At 37.3% G+C, this 8,458-nt stretch overlaps 1 non-coding gene across 1 annotated transcript; it reads right to left on the minus strand.

Moving 5' to 3' along the window:
• Positions 1 to 7,047: 7,047 nt before the first annotated feature.
• Positions 7,048 to 7,154, minus strand: LOC124886226. The gene has a single exon (XR_007043312.1). It is a non-coding gene; the product is annotated as a small nucleolar RNA R71 (small nucleolar RNA).
• Between the last annotated feature and the right edge of the window lie 1,304 nt (positions 7,155 to 8,458).

The following is an 8,458-nucleotide window of genomic DNA, read 5'->3' on the forward strand; positions in this document are numbered from 1 at the left end:
TGATCACCAACCTCAAACTTGAGATCTTTTTTACAAACATCTATATAAGACTTTTGTCGGCTCTGAGCAGCCCGGAGTCTTTCTCTGATTAACTGGACTTTTAGTAAGGCATCGAATACTAAGTTAGGTCCTATGACTGAGGCCTCACTAACTTCAAACCAACCAATTATAGATCTACATCTCCTACCATAGAGATCTTTGAATGGAGCCATCCAAATACTGGAATCATAGCTGTTATTGTATGCAAATTCAATCAAAGACAAGTGGTCATCCCAACTTCCCTTGAAATCGATTGCATATGCCCTTAGCATATTTTCTAACGTCTGAATGGTCCTTTATGCTTGACCATCTATCTGATGATGAAAGGCTGTACTAAGATAAAATTGGGTACCAAGACCCTTTTGGAATGCTTTCCAAAAATGAGAGGTGAACTGGGTACCTCTATCTGAGATAATGGACAATGGAAAATCGTGCAATCTGACCAGCTCCTTTATGTAGATCTTGTCGTAATCCTTAGCTGAATTAGAGGTATGAATTGGAAGGAAATAATCTGATTTGTTCATTCTGTCTACAACTTGGCGTAATCCTCAGCCAAGTTTGAGGCAAACCCGTCATGAAGTCCATGTTCACAACTTTCCACTTCCAAGTAGGTTTAGTGTACGTGCTTTGCATGTATATATTATGTCAAGTAAAATGTGATATTAATAGGCTTTTGATAATCTATCTTAACTTGCTGACATGTAGAGCACTTAGCCACAAACTCTGTAAATCTCTTCATCCCACTCCACCAATAGATTTCCTGCAAGATGCGGTACATCTTTATGGCCCCTGGATGAATAGAGTAGCGCGTATCGTTTGCTTCTGCAAGAATTTTCTACCTTAAGTTGTCTCACCTGGAACACAGAGACGACCCTGAAAATGCAAAACAGCATCTCCCCCTTGGGAAAAAACCTCAAATTTCTGATCCTGAACTGACTCTTTCAACTTGACAAGACTGGGATCTCTATCTTGATTTTCTTTCACCTTGTAAACTAGAGATAATTTTGAACTACTCTGAACCCATATATCACCCTCATCTATATCAACTAAGTGAACGCCTAGTCTATCAAGCTGATAGAATTCCTGAGCTAACTTTTTCTTACTATCCTCAATATGAGAAACACTACCTATGGATAGCCTACTGAAAGCGTCGGACACTATGTTGGCCTTGCCCAGATAATAGAGGGCACTCATGTCGTAGTCTTTCAAGAGCTCTAACCACCTTCTCTGACAACGATTAAGATCTTTTTAAGAAAAGACATACTGAAGACTCTTGTGATCTGTGAAGACATCTACAAGAACTCCGTAGAGATAATTCCTCCAAATCTTCAATGCAAAGACTATGGCTGCTAACTTAAGATCATGAGTAGGATAATTCCTCTCATAGGGTTTAACCTGTCTGGAGGCATAGGCTATGACCTTACCATACTGCATGAGGACACAACTCGACCTACTTTAGATGCATCACAATACACCACGAACCCATCTGAACCATCTGAAAGAGCTAAGACAGAGGCTGAGGTAAGTTGAGTCTTCAACTCCTGAAAACTCTTCTCACAAGGGTTTACAACTGAAACTTGACTTTTTTCTGAGTCAATATGGACATAGGGGATGCAATAGATGAAAATCCCTCAAAAAACCATCTATAATAGCCAGCCAAACCCAAGAAACTCCTAATATCTGATTGAGAGATAGGTCTTGGCCAGTTTCTTACTGCTTCGGTCTTTTGAGGATCAACTCTAATGCCATCACCGAAAATGATGTGATGAAGGAATGTGACTGATCTTAGCTAAAATTTGCACTTACTTAATTTGGCGAATAGCTGATGATCTTTAAGAGTTTGAAGTACTGTTATGAGATGGTCTACATGATCATTCTCACTGCGGGAATAGACCAGAATATCATCTATGAAGTCTATGATGAATATGTCCAAGTACTTCTTGAACACACGATTCATCAAGTCCATGAAAGCTGCTAGGGCATTGGTAAGACCAAATGACATAACTAAGAATTTAAAGTGACCATATTGAGTAGAGAAAGCTATTTTTAGAATGTCACATTCTCTAACTCTGAGATGATGATAGCCGGATCTGAGGTCTATCTTAGAGAAATAACTAGCACCCTGAAGTTGATCAAACAAGTCACCAATTTTGGGAAGAGGATACTTGTTCTTGACCATGACCTTATTGAGTTGGTGGTAGTCTATACATATTCTGAGAGAACCGCCTTTCTTGCGTATTAATAATAATGGATCTCCCCATGGGGAAATGTTGGGCCTGATGAATCCCTTATCTAAGAGATCCTTCAATTGTTCTTTTAGTTCTATGAGTTCTGTTGGTACCATTCTGTATGGTGGAATAGAGATAGGCTGAGTATTTTGAAGAAGATCAATGCCAAAGTCTATTTCCCTTTTGGGAGGAATTCCTGAAAGATATTTGGGAAAGACATTTGAATATTTATTCACTACTGGGACTAATTCAAGGCTGGGAGTTTTGGAACTAGTGTCCTTAACTCGAACAAAATGGTAGACACATCCTTTAGATATCATCTTCCTTGCACGAAGGTAGGAAACAAGCTGACCCTAAAGACGGATATACTACCCTTCAACTCAAGGATGGGTTCATTTAGAAACTGAAACTGGACTATTCTATTTCTGTAGTCAACTATGGCATAGCTGGAATGAAGCTAATCCATGTCGAGAATAACATCAAAATCAATCATCTTTAATTCAACTAAGTCTGCTGAAGTGACTTTTTAAAACATTATAACCAGGCATTTCCTGTATACCTATCGGGCTATGATGGTTTTTCCCACTAGGGTAGAGACTGAGAAGGGCTCTAATAGAATTTTGGGACTGATTCTGAAATCAACTGTTGTATAGGGAGTAACAAAAGACAAAGAAGCTCTTGGATCTAGCAAAGCATAAACATGCACATGAAAGATCTGTAACATGCCAGTAACTACATCAGGAGAATTTTCCTAATCTTGTCTTGTCTAAAGAGCATATAGTCTATTGGGCGTTGTCCACTAGTAGAACTAGTGGTGGAACCCTACTAATTTAGGTAACCAGACTGTGTTGAAGAGCAGAAATGACTCTGATAACCTGAATGAGGGCAGTCTCTGACTCTGTGGCCTGGATTGCCACAACTGAAACAAACATCGCTGCCAGCTCTACAAGCACCCTTGTAGTTCTTACCACAAGTCCGATAAAGGGGATTAGCTTGGTTATTGCTGACACTGGCTTGAGACTTAGAGCCTGGCACTCTATATCTGCACTTAGGAATTGGAACACTGGCTGAAGAAAGAGATGGAATTGATAACTTTGTCTCCATCAACTCTGGAGAAAAGAAGCAATCAACAAAAGCACTAGAAAACTCATCCCATAATGCCAGCTTAGGATCATCATCCCTCAATTGCTCCTATTCCTTATACCACTTGTCATATCCTTCAAATAGTAGGGAACAAACTCTAAATCCTTAAGTCAAAAGCATGTATCACTTTGAATATCTTTTCCATCTCATTAGTGAACCCTTGAGGATCATCCTCAACCTTAGAGCCAGTGAAAGTAGAAGGACTCAATCTTATAAACTGACTAACTCTTGTGACCCCAGAAGAAGGAGTGATAGATGTAATATGCTTAGACTAGAAGAAATAAGAGGCCACCAATTGAGTAAGACAATGTATCGACTGGCAAAACTCAACATTAGACCTATCACCCTAAGAAGACCAAGTAGGACTATTGGGGACCAGTGGAACTCCACAAGGGCAATTAGGAGTAGTGACCCTAGACCGAGTCTGCACTTCATGAGTAGGATGAGTTTCACTCATGTTATCCTCAGGTGGTACAAAATAGTTTTCAGGAGTATTAGATATTAAGGAAGGCATGATTTGAAATACAAAAAAAATGGGAATTTGAGAATATTAAAGACCTTAGACTCTATAGCCTAAAAATAGAACATAATAAAGTAAAACATTCTTAAATTCCTTATAGATTCTCCCTTATAAGTGTGGTGTGCCACACACCCATAAAAGAGACTCTACTTGACATGTCTTTATCGACAACCAATGACCATGAACCTAGGCTCTAATACCAAGCTTGTCTAGACCCAAACCAAGGCCTGGCTATGACGGGTATCTCAAGTCCATTAAGGATCAAAGCTCACCCTCTTATCCTAGTCAATCATAATACAATACATCTAATAATAGCAGAAATAATCCAATAAATATAAGAAAAATAAATAAACCAAAACTAGGTTCTAAGATTTCATAATAACACCCCAATCCACAGTAATCCATAAAGCCTCTAATATCCTAAAGACAACCTAGGTTGGGGCATTCCCCAAAAAATGTCCAAAAAGGAAACCAATGAAACACTCTATGACATGAATTAAACTAAGAAGTGGTAGGCCTATATGGAGAAGAAGGTTTACCACTTTAAGCTGATGCACAAACAATCTAAGAATCACCTATCACTGTATAAAAAAAGTAGAAATGTCTTTGATGTATGTATTAGATAGGGATACAATGTCTGGATATAGTTAGCAGCATAAGCGCCAGCATGTAACTCAGGCAAAGGATGAAGTAATGCAATGATAAAGTTAGTTCAAAATGATTCAAAGAAAATACACACATTCGTTTACATATATATATATAACATGCCGGGATTTTAGCTTTAGCGTAAAATCTTAGCCTGGATTGTATAGATTAACCATCATAGAAAAACCCATGGGCAATATGGGTCTATCCTCCCTTGCTGGATAGGCCTCAGTGTGTGTTACATACATAAACTAAAAATATCATAGAAGGTTGGGGAATCCATGACCCTTCACTATCCATAATACATATAGATATATAGTGTGACACAAGCACATGATCATCAAGACTAACCCTCATATCTGGAATTGTTCCATGAGCTAAAATATGTTATTCTTATTTTGTTTGAGCTAAAATTACAATCTTTATCTAATGGACATAATTACTCAATACATGGCTAAATTATGATGAAATTGTACATAATTAGATGCATTAATGTAAAGATAATGATAATGGAAGCATTGGGAAAGATTTGTTGCGCTCCACGGTGGGAATAAGCAATGAGTGGGAAAGGAATAAAAGTATTGAACCCCACGGTGTAAACCCCTATCCCTGTGTTAAGCTCTGTGATGCGTTGAGTGATTTAGACTCGACAGCAAATTCTAGTAAGCCTCTACAATAGCCCCACAAAGCAAAGGCTAGATTAATTCTCAAGTCGAATTTCTAATGAGGGTCCATGATAGACCCAAGGTGAGCATCCTAGTCCATGTGATGAACACCATGGCATGGACCCTAGTCCCTACGCTGAGCCCCGCGATGCGGTGAAGGCTATTTCTTTTATCAAACTTATCCTACTATAAAATAAACACTTAAAATCAACTAAGGGGACTTTTTCCAAACGTATAACATAGGAAAAACATTTACATTACTTTTATTAGGGTTGTTTGAACCCATCATCTTTGAATATTAAATTTGGGTATGTTTAATTATATTACTTTGATGTTGATTTTGAACATAAGTGGATAAACACCCTTGTTCTGGGGTTGAGGCCAAGAACATGATTATACTTTGATATTTTTAGACTGGTTTAATAATAATTTATCATATGGGTTATTCTTATTCTCTTGTACTTACTATTTTGATGAGTGGCCACCATTAAAATGCATCTATAATCCATTATGAATCTGAGAGGAGAATCATAAGGATAGATCAGAGATTTTAAGGAGAAAGTTCTTATTCTTTTAAGGAATAATCTATTTGAATAAGTGGCTAGGGGATATATATATATATATATATATACCTAGAAGCCTTGCTTGGTTCACATATAAGATGATATCTTAATGCATCTAAATGGATTATTGCATCCTCGCTCAACAATGAAGTGATAATGTCCATTTAGGTAGAAGATTAGAGAATTGAGAGACCATGACCGTAATCTAAACCCTGAGAATCTATAACCCAATAATCAACACAACCATAATAAGGATGAGATTTATAAGACTGTTAAGAGTGCCTCAACCTTGGAATTCTATCTCATGTTGTTCACAACCTCGATTATGCTGCGATTGTCTTACTTTATTATTTATTTAAGTAGAATTATCATTAAATTTTCACAGCCATCTTGATACTCTAAAACACTCAAACATATTATTGTCAACAATAAAGTTGAGTAAATTACTAATACAATAGTCCTTGTGGGTGGGATATTTAATTCTTTGAGTCACTATGTTTACTTGTACAATCATGTACACTTGCATGTGTGATAGACTACAACAAATTTTTGGTGTCATTGTCGGGGACTGAAGTAATTAGTAATTTTCTAAATTTTTGGGTTTTGATAATAAATTTAAGTGATAATGACTTGATCTTAGTGGATGAATTTTATAGGACTAGAGAAGTATGGGACTGGCAAGATGAAAAGAATTGGTAGAGCCTTATTTTGAACCAGAACAAGCATTTCATTAGAGGTGAAGAGAAACAATACTTAACTACCCAATTGATCAAGTTCAAATAGGAGGTCAAAGAGATCCTACTCTTAATAATCCAATTGATCCTAACGTTCTACGTGCTCCAGCTCTAGTGGTTCTAGCTTCTCCTGCTCGAGCAAAAACTAGACTTGTTTGTGAAGTGTTAATCCCACTTATGAACAATGCTACAAATTGAATCCGCAAGCCAGAGGCGGGTGCTCGGTTTGAGCTAAAGCAGAATATGGTGTAACTTTTGAACACGAGTGGGCAGTTCACAGGTTTATCTCATGAGGACCCACAACAACATATTCAGAATTTTCTCAAGATCAGTGATACCTACATCCCTGCTGGGGTATCTACTGATTATTTCAGACTGACTCTCTTTTGCTTTTATCTATTGAGGTAAACGATGAGGTGGTTATATGCTGAACCACCTAACTTTATCACCTCCTAGGTTGATCTATCTTGGAAGTTCCTAATTTAATTCTTTCCCTCTGGGAAGACAACATATTTGAGAAGTAAGATTCTAAGTTTCAGGCAAAAGGATTGAGAAAATACTTACCAAGCTTGGGAAATATTCAAGTGTATGCTTAGTAATTTCCCTCCTCATCATCAGACTAATGATATGTTGGTACACACTTTCATTGATGGTATTAAGCCTAATACCAAGAATTTTCTTGGATTTAGTGGCAGGAGGACAAGTACTTGAGAAGACGTATGATAAATTATATATGCTACTGAATCAAATTTTATAAAGGAATCTTGAGTGGCATGTTGATTCAAGGAGTGCTCTAAAAAAGGTTGCAGGTATGTTGGAGGTTGATTAGTTTACAGCTATATCAACTCAGATTATTGCATCACAGAATCAGTTAACTACTCATCTTAGTAGTATGAATTTAGGGATCACACAGTCTACACCATCAATAGCGAATGTGTTTCATCAGGCTTATTCATGGTGCAAAGTTTGTAGGAGCAGTGAACATAAAGTTGGTTCCTATGGAACAAATCTAAAGTCTATAAATTATATGGGAAATGCTAAATGTCAAGGACAATAGAACTTTGGTAACACTTATAATACTAACTGGCGGAAACATCCTAATTTCTCATAGAGTGGAAATCAAGCGCAAAATAACAATTAATATAGGGGGCTAGTATAATAAAATTAGCAGCAGCATGTTCAGTGTAATTAGGACATGACTTAAACTAGTAATATTAAAGAGATGCTAAAGTATATTATGGCTACTCAAGCACAATTAGTAGCAGATATGAAGAGTCGGCAGATGATTACAAATAACTTAGAGATACAGATGGGTCAGATTGTAAGAGAACAAAACACTAAACATTAGGGAGGTCTACCTAGTGATATAGAGCCTAATCCAAAATAGGTAAATGTGGTCACTACTAGGAGTGGTCTACAGCTAAAGGAGCTGAAACCAAAGAAGGTGAATCAGAAGGCTACTGATGGTGATAATGCAAAGGATGATGAGAAAGTGGTTGAAAATAAAGCTGAAAGCAAGGAAACCCAAGCAAAAAAAGGCGACGCTCCCTCCACTATTCCCACAAGTATTTTTGAAACACCAAGAGGAGACTTTTTACAAGAATTTTATTAAGATTTAGACATAGGTTCATGTTAATCTCCCTTTTGTTGATATTTTACAGAGTGTTCCAAAGTATGTGAAGTGTGTGAAGAACATTGTAGCAAGCAAGAACAGTTTGACTGAATATTATACAGTAGCACTTATTGAGGAGTACACATCCAAGATTCAAAATAAATTGCCTATAAAACAAAAAGATCTAGGAAGTTTCACTCTGTAGATCACCATCGGACAATCCATCAGTGCTCAGGACTTATGTGATTTAGGGGCAAGGATAAATATCATGCCCACATCTTGGTTTAGAAAGATGGGTCTAACCAGTCC

Source organism: Capsicum annuum, chromosome 7 (assembly GCF_002878395.1).
Source record: "Capsicum annuum cultivar UCD-10X-F1 chromosome 7, UCD10Xv1.1, whole genome shotgun sequence".
In the NCBI taxonomy this organism is placed as follows: Eukaryota; Viridiplantae; Streptophyta; class Magnoliopsida; order Solanales; family Solanaceae; genus Capsicum; species Capsicum annuum.